Here is a 16,800-nt window from a genome sequence, read left to right on the forward strand (position 1 = left end):
TACTGCACAGCTCCCTGAAACCCACACACTTTAACCAAGCTTCTCCCTCTAGACTGGCCCCCTCCTTGTATTCAAGCTCCTCTTATTAAGACTTTGAGCTAATATTTTCCTAACTAAACCTCCAAAGGAGTCAACTCTGCTTCTCCCTTACTAGTCCATGGCCCAGCCATTCTTCCTCTGAAGAACTTCCCTCGGGTTCCCACCTGCCACTGTGCATCTCTCTGCTCCTCTGGGCCTCTGAAGGGAGGAGCAAAGTATTTTCTGGGGCTCAGCCTCCTGTCACTGTCTCTCTGAGCTCCTTTGCAGGTGTGCAGCTGAGCTCTATCACATAATCTAACTCGTCAGCTCGTCTACTGCAACACCCTTTTCGGTCCTTAAGTACACTCTTGCCCTGTTCTGATCTGTTTAGAAAGCTCCTACAAGGATGATCTAATTTACTGCCTTAATCACAACTAACGTTCTTCTCAAAAACTGTAAGTTTTCCCATCACTTCCAAGTTAATATGGGCTTTCGTGGCTTAACCTCATTCCACAAGTCACTGAGTACCCAGATGACAGCTCCTAATTACAGGCCCTGACAGCAGCTTACGGTGACTGCCTCCTAAACACAGAAATGCACAACGCTATCTTCCCTCCTGCTGAGCTTCACGCTTGGGAGGAGCTTTTCATACACATCTGGCAGCCTATCTATCTTGCTTCCTGAAAATTCTTGCTGTGCTGCTCAAAACCATGAAAACTGTCACGCTTCTGCTGTAGCGGTATCGCCGTTTCGCATGCTGAGTAATGCTGTCCATTTCTTTCCATTCCCACCTGTCTACAACCATCTGTTGCCTTTTATCTTGTAAGCAGTTTGGAAAAGCGCTGTATTTTTTTTTTTCACCTGTTCTGAGCTCACTACAGTACAGCCCTAGAGCTCATACTAAGGCTTGTGAAGTCAATAGCAACACAGAATTGTTACAGAAGACAAATACCCAGTAGATTAGCTTGTTTCAATTGTTTAAGACAAGGCTTTTGGTTAGAACAGAGTAAAGAAAACTTAAAACCAGAACTCACCAATCTCATCTGGACTGCCAGGTCCAGTTCTTTCAAAGTCCGACTTCACACAGGTCAAGATATCAAGGTTCTCCTAATTCCAAGCAGCAAGAAAGATCGGTCACAAACGTGCAGAAAAACAGACGTGCATACATGTACATCCACTGACAGACACGTCTGTCTGTTGATGCTTACACAGTAACATTATCGAGGCACCCCGTATACACACAAAAAATAAATTATTGCACAAGAGGAGAGAATGGGAATATGATTGCGTGCACCCACAATCAGTAACAAGAATTTCTGCTCTAAACCAGGGCTCAGTACATGCAGTGGTTAAATACTTGCCCAGATACAAAACTGAGTGCATTAGTTAATCATAGGTTAATAACCTACAGTGTGACAGAACCAAGGAAAAAGAACTACCTTTCTAGCAGACATACCAAAAGAAATCATACAGGCGTGTGAGAGATGCTAATAAAAAGTACTGTGGACAATTCTGGATTCATTTCACAGCCCTGGGCAACCAGCTCTAGGTGTCCCTGCTTGAGCAGGGGAGGGTTGGACCAGGTGACCTCCAGAGGCCCCTTCTAACCTCAACCATTCTGTGATTTGAGAGAAAAAGAAGGCAATTCAGAGCTAAACAAAAAGCTATGAAAGTAGGTTATCGGGAAGTTTTAAAACGATGTGCCTATCATTCATAAGAAACAGTAATTTAATAAAATAGTTTAATTTAATAGAGCAAAACTAAGACAGAGGAGTATGATTGCTGAATACAGCTTTAACAGGGGTTCCTCTAGAGACAGGGGTTTATTTAAGCTCTCAGGCAAGGCCAGCACACGAACAAATATACATAAAGTAGCCATCAGTTCATTCAGCTGGAAATTTAAAAGGCTTCAAGTTCCTGAAAACTCTGGGAGCAGTTTGCAACCAAGGAAGAATTCTAAAATGCAAGTTAGGTCAATTAAAGAAAACAGCTCCATTTGCCTGTAACAGATGATTAAAGCTACATGATACTGGAGATTCTTTGTGAGCTCTCGGGAAAAAAGACATTAACAGGAATCAAAATTCGAGCGAGTGACCAACACAGGAAGCCATGCACTGCCTTTTGTTAAGCTTTCCAAGTAAGTGCGTTCCTGAGCATGACGAGAAATATGATCTAGGAGTTACGGATAAAAAGCTAAACAGCTTAAACTGCCAAGCTGATGGAAAGCACCAGTCTTTTTGCATATTCAGTCCCCCAGGCAGAGCTTTTAGTAACATTTGGAGTAAAAACCCAAGTCCGAAACAGCTGTTTGTAAACAGTGTCTATTCAAAATGCAGAAGGCAATTCAGAAACTGGAGTGGAAGACATGCATTTCAGCATCTCCCCGTTATCCCACATCTTCTGCAGAAGATGCTTCCTCCACTCTTAAAAGATATCTGGAGCACAACCGTATCAGTAAGACATGAAGATATAACCAGAGAGCAAGACCAAATGGTAGTTTAGACCACACTATTCTTTGGAAGGAAGTTATTTCAGTTCAAATAAAAATTACAACTAAGTTACTTCCCTACGTGAAATACTCTACAAAAATGGCAAACTGACGGAGTATTTGCTCTGTCATTTGTACCTCAACATCTTCCCAACATCTTTGGCATCTACGCATCTGCTCCATTTCATCCATTTTTTGTAGCACAACTTCCGCAGTACTAAGATACAAAGTTGACATGTAAGAGCAAAGTTAGGCATGTATGAACAAAATAAAACAGCACGCATAATCAGTAAGAGATTTTAATGTAGTACGCACAAAGCAAAAGTCATTGACACTTAGCCAAGATTTTAGACATTACCAAAAAATTAGGTCAAATCTTTATTTTTGATAGAGATTTAAGAACAAGCTTTTGAGGATTTGCAAACATACGCTGTTTTCAGGTTTATTTTCCCCTCTTACTGAGCACATTTAAAATATATATATATTTAAATGCAGGAGGAAAATAAGAATTCTGACATCCTACTAAGATGTTATAAAAAAATTATGTCAACTTTTAATCCTTCTTAAGTTGCTCTGCACAGTAGCATTAAGTCATTTTTTGTTAACCGAGGAAAGGCTGTTTGTTCTTCTCTACATGGGAATCTAAGTTTCGTGTTGTAGAAAATGATGAAATGCAAGGAAAGCAAATTCTGAAGCAGAAAACAATTTTGGCTTCAGAAACAGAAATAAACCATGGACAGAAATGCAGAATCGCTAGGACTACTTTGCTTTGACTGTATCAAACCATCCTCAGTTTCTTAATCAAGCATTACATTCACTTTTGTGAGTATGGAACAAAAAGTTCATTAAAAATGAAGGCACTTCTGATGCTAAGAAAACTGCCAAATGGGGAAAACTCAACAAATTGAACTCTCAATGCCAGGAGCAGCCATACCTCTTTGCTGTCAAAATACAGAGCAAGTCGAGGCCAACATCATGCCATAGTGCAAAGGCTTGCTAAGAAAGATCATTTTAAGAGGTCTGCAAGAAAAGATGACTTACTTTGTTATAAGTTTGTCAAATAGAATGGACGAGTTAGTAGTAGAGTACCGACTGCGTCCGACTCTACAGCTGCGGCGCAGCTCCAAGTCCCTGTTTTCTCCGTGGACTCGTCTCACAGTTTTTGCACCAGCTCTACTCCTCAATGTTCTGGTGACTGAAACGCAGAAACAAAGTATTTTGAAACAGTGAAGATGGGATTCTCCTTATTTCACCGTTGCTCTTGTAAAATGGAAACAGACAAACAAAAAAGGCACCCTGAAGTGGATTGATTTTTCTTTACATTTCAGATCAGAAGTTGTTGTCACAACCACTGCATTCCACTTACTTATCGCTCTGCACGTTTAAACCGTCTACTTAAAACTGTGACCTGTAGAGAAATTCTTAAAGAGACTGAAAGCTAGCCAGACAAAAAAAAAAGGTGCAACTTTTGTTCCATGCAGGAGGGAAATCTACTCCAGTTATTTCTGTCTTGGAAAAGTGAGAACAATCAACACCTTTCTCTAAGGTGTTTTCACTCCATTCATGTCAAACTGTATCTAACAGTGCTCAAAACAAACACTATTACATTGCAAGCCTCTTCCTAAGAGGTGTATGTTTGATTACTCTGTTTATGCATGCAGCACTTTCATTTCCTGCATTATGATCTAACAGCTCAAGGAGGTAAGAATCGTTTCAAGAGAAACACCCAAACACCACATAACTCAAACTCGTGCTTTTTAGAAAAAAGCCTGCCCATTGTTTACTATACAGCACCCTTTGGCACAGGTTTGTTGCTTGCACTCTCATTAAAAGAGCCAAGAGGACAAGGGGAAGGGAAGAGCTACACCACTGTGCTGGTAGGATCACAGCTAAGGTTTACTTTTGTGGTTGCCAACTATAAAACTAAGTTTGAACTTACCAAGTATCAATTTACTTTGCACAATTAGAACAGTTTGCTTTGTGCCTACGAAGCTGCAATTCACACTGCTCCCTCCCCAAGGAATTCATAAAATCTCCTGTTTGCACCTACCTCTCTTCACAGAAAAGTCACTGAGGAGTGAATTCAGATGACTACAGAAGGCTTTGGGGCCAAATGAAAGCCATGGAGTGACCAAGTGCCATCCTCTTCAGTAACCAGCGTAAATAGGTATCCCGGGGACTTACAGCCACTTACCTGTGTTTTTCTCAACTGCCTACATTAAGAAAGAGGACAGGGGAGAGAAGGGAGGAAAGACTTGTTGTATTAGACCCATCAAGGATGGGAAATTTCACCATGTTTACAAGCCAGTGCTCCATGGTATACAAAGAGAAGCCTGTAGGCCTCACGCAGGATCCACATCCCAAGTCTGTTGCGTACCATATACACGCGGTTCTGTATGTACCCACATTTCCTAGCTTGCTCATGTTGAATTCTCAAAATTATGAGCAATAGCACCCAAGTGGAAAAGATACATGTCCTGGTTTCAGTTAGGACAGAGTTAGTTCTCCTCCTAGTGGCGGGTAGGTTGCTATGTTTTGGCTTAGGAAGTGTGAAAGGATGTTTAGAAGAGTGCTGATAGCACCCCGATGTTTCAGTTGCTGCAGAGCAGTACTTACAACAAGCCAAGGAACTTTCGGTGTCTCACTCTCCTACTAGCGATCAGAATCGGCGCACAGCAACAGCTGCGAGGGGACAGACTCAGGATGGCCGACCCCAACTGGCCAAAGAATTCTATGCCTTATGGCAACATGCTGCACCATGGATAGGGCGGGGCAGCCGGGCTGCTAGGGGTTACGCTGGGCACTGGTCAGCGGGTAGTGAGCAACTGCATTGCACATCACTTGTTTTGTACACATTACTATTAGCAGTACTATTATCATCATCATCATCATCATCATTATTTTCCTGTCTTAATAAACTGTCTTTATCTCAACTCGCAGGCTTCACTTTCCCGTTTCCCTCCCCCATCCCAGAGAGGGAGGTGGGAGGGTTGGAGAAGGGCTGTGTGGTTTAACCCGGCCGGCAGCTAAACACCACAACAACACCTCAAAGGGGTTTGGGAAAAAAAAACACGTTTTTTTTAGAAAAGCAGAAGACTTCCACTGAGAAGAGGGATTCTAGTTTTAAGGTACTGGTATGCCATCAGCATGCTCATAGGCCTCTGCTGATTTTAGCCAGAGGTTTATCAGGCCACAACTCACTGCACATGCTTTCTCTCTTGCTTTTCAATCTACAGATCGAACAGAGATTGAACATACAGAAATACAGTACCTTGAAAAGCGTCTTCTGTTGACATTTCCCCTCAGTATCGCCATACTTTCTTCAAAGCTGGAGACTGAACACCGCAGGATGCTTTTTCTCATTGATCTTAAACGGTGTCCGTTGAAACATTCAATACTGGTAGAAGAATAATCCTAGGGAAAGAAGGAAATAAGAATATATTTATGCAAACCACGTAGATTCAGATAAAGAAATTCTGCCTCACGCAAGTTTAATTAACCCTCCTGACTTGGTAGTGGGGCAACTAATGGCAGGCAGACACTTAAACGCTGCTGTGCTCAAGAAAAACCTGGGAAAAAAAAAAAAAAAAAAGCTTTCAAAACTAAAGCTTCCCTCTCCCCACCATTTTCTTGTGGATAACTTAAGCTTAATATCCTTGGCAAAAAGATATTGCAGCAAAACCTTTCACATAAACTTAGTGTTTCGTGAAAAACAACAACAACAAAAAAACTTTAAATTCAATTGGATTTTTTTTCATAAATTCAATTGGAATTTAAATTCAAAACTTTAAATTCAATTGAATTTAAATTAAAAAAACTAAACTAATTAATTTAAATTAAAAAAATTTAAATTCAATTGACTGTTCAGAGGAACAGTCAAGCTTGACATTATACATCCTAGAATTAAAATCTAGTTTGAGTTTTTCTCCCATCTCCAGACCTTGCGAAAGATGCTGATTAGGAGCTCTGTCAAAAAAAGTGTAAGGTTTGTTATATCAAAGCTTTGAACCCTTCTTACTGCCCTTGACCTTCTTCACATTGCTGCTCCTACAAGGGTGAGTACTATCATTTTTAGTACGGGAGGGAAGCTGTGATATCCTTGAGTGGGGGGTCGTTCTGTTTACAAAATGAAGTTCCAGTAAGAGTACATCAAATGAACCAACTTTCTTTGAACTTTAATTCATCACTATATTGAATGAATGACCTCTGGATTTCTCTCTCCCATTTGGAAGTCAATTTGAAAACAAAATACCTCTGGCATAAAGAGCCAGGCATCAGAGACACCTGTTGCGCCTCAAGAACAGAGAAGGTATGAATGACAAGAGCAGCTGAATAAAATGCAACTTGCCATTAGAAATGGGTGTACTGGCATCTACAGGTGCCGCTGGCATCTCCTCATTTTCATTACTCTCTTCCTCTGGTTTCTCGTCTTCAGTAGCAGGGTTCTGCCGTGGTGACTTGGAGTTGTCGCATGGAGCACACGCTGGAGAGGTGTGACCTTGCAATAAAGAATAGATACCAAAGATCTTTGCCGTGCATTTTCAGTTACAAATGCAGAGACAAGTCTTCAAATCCTTAGCGTTAAAGCATGTACCTCTTTTCTCACGAGATTCTTTAATTTGTTCACAAAGTCGTCCAAACTCTGTATCCATTTCGTTCCTCACCATTGAATATGCAGTGTCTTGCAAAACATAGGCGCTGTGACGATCTGAAATTTTACAGACTTTATCTGAATGTTGTCTACCAACCAATGAAACTGTTTTGATCACAGAAAAAATTGCTTTCTTCATAGGTCGGTTCCAAAAGGTTATCTCAGTGAATATTTTCAGCATAACAACATCGAAGTTAATTAAAACAAAAGCACTAGTTCCTTGGGAACACTTGTATCACAATTCCATACCCAAGTAGCAAAATGATAAAATATTTACAATGTGGTATGAGATGTTCTCTGTGGATGTCCAAAATCATCTAATCCATCCGAAGTCTATTGTCCACACACAGCATTTATCCATCTATACATCTGACAGATATTTTAAACTAGGGCTAAAAAGCACATCCTCACCTGTAGATCTTTGATCCGGGTAGTACTCTGAGGCATTGTTACAGATTAGATCGATGTCCTTCAGATAGTCTCCTGCAGCGAGGTACTGGCGCGAGTCAATTTGAGTCAGAACTGTTGAAAGATCCATCGGCTCTTTAATCCTTGTGGCATAGTCAGGTACCTGCAGATCAAATACAAGCATTCAGAGGTTTTCTTAACCTTGCACACTGTCTACCAAAATTATTCTGAAAACTTTAAATAAACGACTTCCTAAAAACTCTGAACATTTGCGATGCATCAGAAGATGCTGAAATTAACCAGTTTGCTTCTCAAAAATGGAAGGGCTCTTTCAACTGGCATTAGAGCTGCTAGGAGAGGACAACAAGAAGTAGGGAGGTCAGAAGCACGTGCATGGTAGAGAAGAAACACTGAGGGTGGGAGATTTATTTCACTTTGCTGCAGAAAATCACAACAGTGAAAGCTGAGCAAGCCATCCGACATTTTCTTTGTTGTCGACATTGAGGAAAAGGTGCATGAATTGCACCTGTGAAGTACCTATTGCAGGCATCTACTTTAGAATGAGATAACTGGGCCGAGAGGTGCTGATTTCTTCCCTCAGACCAGAAGAGGAGCCTAATGACTAGTTCAGATGAGGACATATGTATTTGTCGAGATTTTTCACAGCTCAAGAACCTAGGAGAAAAGGGGAAGAAAAGCCAGTGGATGCCCACATGAAGAGGACTTTTGCTGATCCGCAGGTATATTCAAGTTACATCTGTCTTTGAAATACACGCCCCTAGTTTAGGCTTATCTAATAAATTAAGGAGAAAAAGGGATCTAAGCAGCCAATTGGAGGAAAAAGAAAACACACTGCACTTATGATTGATTCCTATTGAGGAGTTCCAGATGAAACAGAGAACAGGACCTCAAAACTTATTTTTACAAACTGCTGCTCCTATTCCTGTTCCCACAGGAACTGACAGTCCAAGAAAGGGCTTTAGACTTCATTCAAGTAGTCCTGTAAATACTGTTTGTAATTATAAGGAAAGATCTCTGTGCTTTTCAGTGCTGTGACATGCCTACGTATCAAAGCCTTTTCATGAGCAAACTGTGTTGGCATTTGGACTGGCTTTTTAGAATGAAACCAGGGCTTTCAGCGAATAATCCCATAAGAGACATTTGAGAGTCAGCAAAATGACATATGACAAATTACTGACAGAAAATGACCACCAAAGCAAATCCCAAAGAGCTAGTAACTTTGATAGGAAAGTTTTAGATGTACTTCTTATATCCTCCTCACCTCTTTTCTTTACAGGAGGCTTAGCCACTTCATTTAGAATTAGGTCCTCAAAAAAAGCTGCTCTCTCTGCCCTACCAGACAATTCAATATTGCACACTTCTCCAAATTCCTTATTAAATAATTTTTGGATCTAAAGCAGAAGGAGGAAAGACATTTCAGATTTAAGGCCACAAAAACTCATATTCTATTCCAAAAAGACGAGTACCTTTTCAAATTAAGAATAACCTGAAGAACACAAACTGAAAAAAGTTATCTTCCTGGCCTTAAAAGGCTACATTTTCACAGGCTGGCACGGCAAATTCAAATATCGCCTTTAAGAATCACCTGTAGAATTAAAGCTCGCTGAAGGGATTGTACGCTACACTGATAAAGTAATGGCTTTCACCACATCCAACAGCGCCTCCTTTGTATTTACTTGCCTTGCTGCATCCTTTACTTAGAACCTTTATGGCTATAGAGGGAAGAGAAAGGCTTCAGCAGACAAGTGAGGGCTTTTTGCTGAGTTTTTATCTCTCTACCAAAAGGTGTCTGAAGTAGCTAGTACCTCTACGTCTTCCTCCATGTTCAAGTTCTAGTATTAAAAGGTAGGTAAGGAATTTCACTACTTATTTTAGAAGGAATTTACAACCTGTACAAAAACTTCTGTGGGAACTCAAGCACTTTCAAAGCAGTTGATAATTAACACCTCTAGGTTAGACCCGTTCTCTTCCCCCAATAACTGAGACAAAATAATCAGAATGAGAACAGTGTGGTCCTGTTTTGGGCACCTTCCCTTAATGTAAACTCTCAGAAGTCAATGAAGTCCTGCATGTACTTTTACTACAGTTTATTTAGGAATACAACTAGAATTCAATTCCAAAGTTACTTTAGCAGAAATTGGAACTCAGCTTTCCAGCTTGGAATGCTTTGGCCTATCTGAAGAAAGAAACTGATTTTTTATTTTTTTTAATCAAAGTGTTTCAATTCTCTACTAAATTGCATTATTAGCAGTTTACCCAACATAGCATGGAATGGCAGACTGTCAGAAGAAATCTCTTCAGTAAAGACATCCTCTTGTCATTTCAAGCACTGCATATTCTTGACTGAACCACTTTGTAGCCACCTGAATTATTGTATTAATTTATTATTTGCATGCATGAGAAAGGGGTGAAAGTCACTTGCTTGACTCAGAAAAAACCTTAAGCAGATGCTTTCACAGTATTCTTTTTCTCTAAGCAAATTTTAAGTGATTTGTTAGGGTGCCTGAGTAATAACAGCATGCATTTAACAAAGCACAGCATTTTGATGCTGAAAGCATTCATAAATTACAAGACACTGAAGAAATAGTAAGAAAAGTATTGACAAATACCTCTTCTGGGAGATCTGAGTGACATACATCAGACGTAGCAAGCAGCAAAACTGGCGAAAATGCTGGAATGTTATGTAGTAGAGTTAGAAAAGTAAGTTTCAAAGCAGGTCCAGCATTGTCCCACCATAAATGGATATCTGGGACATAAATTATGCTTGGTGCTGTCTTCTGAGCATTTCGGATCAGCTACTGAAAAGGAAAGCTTGGGTAAGAAAACTAAAACACGTAGAATAACCTGTTAATACATAGCTACATAGCCATTGGACTGCCCCATGAAATGAAACTACATGAACAGAGTGGCAAGCATCCTTTCACATAAGGAATTTCTCTGTGCACCCTTTCAGATTATCAGTATTCGGAGAACTCTAGTCAGAAGATGGGAAGGATATATTCAGGCAGTGGCTAGACACCGTAGCTGTATGGCCACAGCCACAATCATCGCATAACAAAGAAAGGAAATGTCCCTCTTATGGGACACATCAGTATTCAGTCATGTAACATGTCTGTCCTTACTTGTATGGCTCTCAAACGTTTCCACTAAAGGTAAAAATATTTTGAGGTAGTGATGCCAAACAAGAAAATGGATTTCCTGCCTAAACGTAAAAACACCAAATCTGTTCATTTTTTCTAGTTAAAACCACATCAGCGTGCAAATGAAGTGTTTTGTGAATGTTAATGCTTTTATTGCACATACTGCAACAGCACAAGTTGTGTATGTCCGTGCGAAAACAAAATAAACAGAAGCCCCAAACCTTGGTTGCCTTACTAATATAATTTAAAAGAAGGCTACAAAAAGTAGCCGACATGCAGTCTGGTACAGAGCCATCTACTGGGAGCACACAGTCTTAGGAGGCAATGAGAACTACTTTCTGGATCCCAGTGACATGAGCAGCATTTCTTTCCACAAAGAGATGCTTATTAGCAACACCGCCCAGCTTTCTGAGCTGCTAGCAACATCCTCACTGTGAAATTGAGTATGGAAAATGTGGACATGTACAACATTCAGATTGTTTGTGGTTTTGTCTAAAAGAAAAGGGGATTTTCAGACAGAAGCAAACATCCCGGCACATTAAAACAAGGCCACCTCCATTACCAATGAATTTTGCTCACCTTACTTGCAACTCGATTGATCCTTTACATACAGTCAGTGAATCCGATGAGAATAAAAAGGTACGTGTCCGCAGATTTCTTCTGGCAGTGCAACGTTTGTAAGCAGAACAGAAAGGTCCAGGGTGTGAACGGGAAACTTCTCCAAAGCGTGCAACACCGCGGGTGCCACGTAAGAAACCTGGCCGTACCCTTCTTTTCCTACTATTAGCAGACGGGGCCGGCATGATGTTGGTTCGCAGAAAGCACTCCTAGAACAAGAGTTAAGAAAACAAGTTTATAAATGAGGTGCTGAATAGACAGACACACAGATGTTCCAAGTACTTTTCCTATAGACTTTCTTTTCCCTCCCCAAATAATCCAAATGGCAGTGGTATATTAAATACATGTAAGATTTCCAGTTAAGTTATTCAGTCATCCCAAATGTTTCATCTTCTTCCCTTGTGTTTCCTATTCTTTACTAAACCAAGACTGCAAATTAATATCCCTGCAATCTTGCTTTACTACTAGGAAATAAATTTGCTAGGAGCATTTGTTTCCCCACTACAATCAGGCTGTACCTTTGCTGGCTTAAATCAAAGATGCTAGAGACTTAGCCTTGCTCTGAAGCACAGAAAATCTTCTAGACAGCACAGCAATAGAAACTGAGAAAAATAACTGATCCAGCTGCAACAACATGATCTAACTTTCCAACTGTGGGCTTGCATGACTTCCATACTAAAATACCAAAAGATTAACACAACTTGGTGGCTTAACAAATAAAGACACCGTTCAAATTTTTCTCAAGGTGTTTTAACAAGCCATTTCTCAGTTTTCTTTCTGCTACATAATTCACTACTGGTTTAACAATCCTGGAAAACACAAGGGCAAAAGGTGGCAACACAAACCCATAAAGTTGGCGTATTTTTAGCTAAAAGGACAGACAGCACATTTATGTGGTCTTGAGTCTTTCAAAGAACGCCATGGATTAAGTCAACGTGTTCTGGTAGTCTACGGATCACTTTGGCTTAGGAAGAGAAGCCTGCGCTTTTCAATTTAGTTATTCAGAGCAACTTCATTACAACTTTAGTCCCTTCACCCTTTCTTCTTGTGAATACCAAGCACCTCTTCAACACACAAACTTGATGTTACCCCTTCATCTACCACCCCTCGCACTTTGAACAGCTGGAACTGTTTAAAAGACTCAGCAGACCTGAGAATTTAAACGTAACAGGGATCTATCTTTCTTTACCTGCTGAAACAGAGGCGTTTTTTCTCTGGTCCGTCAGGCATTCCATCTTTTAATTCATCTCCAGAAACCAAGGATGCATCGTCATCACCGTCGAACATATCATCTTGTAAAATAGGATTGAAATGCTCTGAAAGGCAAAAGAGGTTTGTTAACTTTCCTGAATAGCCTTTGTCTCTTTCTCTTACATTAATACAGCTTCTAAATAAGTGCCAAAACCCTTTCTTCATTTGAGAGCACACACTGAAAGCTATTTCCTAGAGTTCATCCCACCACAGATTTAAGGAGATGGCACAAGGCCCTACAAAGCTGTACTAAGTCCCACTGATGTGTATGTATAAGGTATGCTACTCTTGGTGATTTTTTTCTCCCCCTTGGAATAAAGGAGATTACGAACAATTTCTGCAGTTGCTAAATAACTAAAAAAAAAAAAAAAAACAAGACCATTTCTTTCTGGAAGAGGTTCCCACAATGAAAGCACGGTGATAAAGGATGTGATGGTCACAGAATTCCATTCGTCTAGTAAGTATCAATGCTAATTGATCTCACGTGCACATGTATAGTATGATCCACAAACATTTAAATTAGGAGACTGGTTAAAAATGATGATAGCTAAAACAATATTTAGCTTAGACCAGTTATACTTGTATCCTGGTCCTGACATTCTTCAGAAAGGAATTAGAAACATTGACCTAGAAATGCTTCCCCTCCAAAGATCTGAGTTTTGATTTTTGAAAGAAAAATAGGTGCCTTATACTTCAAACCTCAAGTCAACCTCTACAAATGCTAATTATCTTAGCTGCCATCAGAAGCAGGATGCTTCAGTAGAGAACGCATCGTCCTTTACTGTGTATTGAGTCATTCAGAGCTTCCATTTGGCATTTCAGTTTTGAATCCAGAATAAAACCTATGCGTTATATTCCAGACATGCCCAAAAGAAAGACATGCACATGCAAAAAATAAAATTCTACCATCATTATGTCTGAAAGGTTTAAGTTGATTGCACAAACCACAAGTTTTTGCTTTAGCAGAATTATAAAGAAGTGGATGCTGTGGTTATATCTTGCTGTCGGTCCTCCTTTAGCGCAAGCTGTGCATACGGGAAGATCTTCTGCACAACTTGTAAAATATTCTCTACTGATCTTTTAAAAAGTGCCATGAAAATGGGTGATAGTGCTTGTCCGGGTGAAGCCAAGATCCTGTTTGATGCCAGAACAACCTTCTTCCTAGTGGTCATTCAAAACTGGGAAAAAAATAGTCTACCAAGTCGGCTTTTTTTGATTTGGTAATAAATCTGCAGACTGTTAAGTCATCAAGCACTTCAAGACTGTTTGAAATAATCTCTACATTAATATAAAAGGAATTCCTCAAACACACTGCGGCCGTTTACCTTTAATATACTCATTGGATGCCATGGAGCTGTATTTCTTGCTTTCGCCTGCACTGGAAGGCTTCCTTTCCTTGTAAGGTTGTTTACTGCCCTCGCTTCTGCATTGCTCACATGAAGAGCCATCTGGAGGATGGGATTCTTCTGTGAATCTTCTCCCTTCTTCTCCCACGTTATCTTCTGGAAACAATGATCTATGTGTTCCAAGGAGCCTTTCACTTTCCTGGTGTTTCTCCTTTTTCTTCTTCTTTTACGCTTGCGATTGGCATTGTCAAAGTGGAGCGCACAGAAACACAAATCGTGAAGTCTGAAAGAAACATGCAAGTTAAAAAGAGAAAAAAAAGATGTGGCACTTGTTGCCTATATGAAACTTGATTTATTTTACCACAGGTGATGATTTGCAGCATGTCAGCTGTTTTGTGGTGCTATGTGCACACGCAACTTACTTTAGATGCAGCAAACTTAAGCCCTCAGATTGAAGGACCATAGGTCCTGGTTTGTACACAGATCATTAACAATGGCTAGCTCTGGAATAGGTGCAAGCAGAAAAAAACTTTTAACCTAATCCAGAATGATGTACAGATGTGATTCGAATTATGTGGTCCAAAGCTCTGACACAATTCAACAATAGCTTTCACGTCTTCACTGATCAACCTAACAACATGATCCACAGTCAGCTGATGCTATCTAAATAACTTAGAAACTACCAGAAAAAAAAAAAAAAAAAAAAAAGAGAAGAAAAAAAAGGAGAAAAAAAAAAAAAAAAGGAAGACATGAGAAGCACCCAGAAAAGAATTAGGATAAAATATGCGGAGCATGCTGGAATCCTTGCTTACTTGGAATCCTTCTCTCCATGTTTATCTTTAGACTTCTTTTTCTTCTAGAACTTGTGATATTTTTGCATTTTTTTCACCACCTAAAAGCTCCTTTTCTATCTTTCTGTCTTTCCTTTCTATTTCACTTTCACTACCTTCTGCACGGGTATATTTTCTTTTTCTGTTTCCTTCTGTTTCATTTTTCTGGCGACAGTTCTCCAAATGAGCTGACACAGGTGGAAGCGCATGTCTTTCACGAGAATGTCTTCCGGAATGTTGCTGAAGTACTGAGCAACGATGCAAGTCTGCTCGGGGTATGCTAAAGCGACGTACATCTTCCTCTCTCAAGAGGGAACCGTGAGGCCATCCGCTTTTGTAATGATAACGCTTATGTGACCTGCTGTAGTTAAGTTGCAGTCGATTTGTCAAGGGCTGCATCTCCGTGAGAGAACTTTCTCTCTCTACTGTCTCCTGTCGCATGAGGTGAATAGTAATCGTTCTAATAGCTACATCTTTCCCATCTCCGTGCTTCATCTCGATGGTATCTTTCTCTGCTCCAACTTTTTTCCCCTTTGGATTGGTAATATCTATTGCTACCTTGTTCTGATCTTCCTCCACTGCCAGATCTGTACTTTGAATATTTGACTGCTCGTCTGCCATTCTCAGGGCTGTTTCTTTCAGCAGGGAAAGCTCTGCACCTGCTTCCCTCCCAGTACTCCTGCTTGTGACGCTTTTGCTCAACAACTTCCATGCTCTGAGAGCACCTCCTCTTGCTGGAAGGACCTGCTTTTTGACTCTCCTTCTCTTCAGTAGGAGCACGTTCCCTCTTGCTTTGGTAACGCCCTTTGTCAGTGTTTTTAGTCTTGTCCTTTGTATCTTGGCATCTCTCTGTAATAGCTGAGGAGGAAAGGTTTTTAGAGCTACATTCAGTGTCAGACTTGAGAGAGGAAGTTTGCCGCAATTTCTCACCAGGCTCACAAGACTCTTTGCCGGACAAAACGTTTTCTTTTGAAATGAGGTCACGTTCTTTTGATCGTCTTGGTTTCTCCTTCTCTCCACCGTCATCACATTGGTACTGTGCGAGGTATTCATCATTCCCAGCAGATTTCGGAGGGTCCGCGACACTGCACAAAATAAGATCACATTTCTCACTTCTGCTGAAGGACGTGAATATTAAGAGGAAAACCTTCCAAAGTCAAACAAACAAAAACCTCCGGACTACAGAACACTCGCAAAGATATACCATTTAGAAACCTCTCCGGTGATTAGGACACCTTCTCCAGCTCCCAGAGAAAGTGTTTTTTCCCCTCTTGCTTCTGAAGCCATTGCACTAAAAAAGCAAACGCATCTCTCTCCCTCCACATGCTGCTCTGAATAAGAGCCAGAATATTCAAAACCACCCTATTTGTTCTCCCCACAGAGCTGAAAAAAACACCAGTTGAAACAGAGTTTTCTACCTCTCTCCCAAGAATTTACATTCACATACCCTATGACTGAAAAAATACAAGGCGGGGCTGAGGAGGAACAGCCAGTGTTGGAAATGAAAAAAAGCAGCCCGTTTCTTCAGAGTCTTAAGCCTATGCTACTAGGAAAAAAAAAAAAAAAACAAACAAAACAAGAGGAGAGGAAAACAACAGCGGGAAATTTACCTATTCTCCACGTGTTCAATTGCAAAGCCTCCTCTGGAGGATCAACAGCTGTGAATTCAGCGTGCTTAGGAGAAATCAGATCTACATCTGAACCACAACTCTTTCAGTAGTATCACTAACTTATGTGTTGCCTTCAGGGGGCAGTGGCGACCTGGTTCAGGAACGGCACGGCGACCAACCCCAGGCCGCTCGGTCCATCGGCTCACAGACACCAACGTGCTGGATGGCAAATGGCGTTTATTGTCGAGTCACATGGGGTTCTATACCCGAGGCCCATAGCGCCTCTTCCGCTTGCTTACATCACAGCCCACACACTACTGTCCATCAAGGGAGGGGCTCCACCTTTCTGTATAGCGCGACATCTTCTGGCCGCCAGACCCTAACTACCCACATTTCCCCCCTCCCTATGCACAACCAAA

Source organism: Aythya ferina, assembly GCF_964211825.1.
Source record: "Aythya ferina genome assembly, contig: HAP1_SCAFFOLD_79, whole genome shotgun sequence".
NCBI lineage: Eukaryota > Metazoa > Chordata > Aves > Anseriformes > Anatidae > Aythya > Aythya ferina.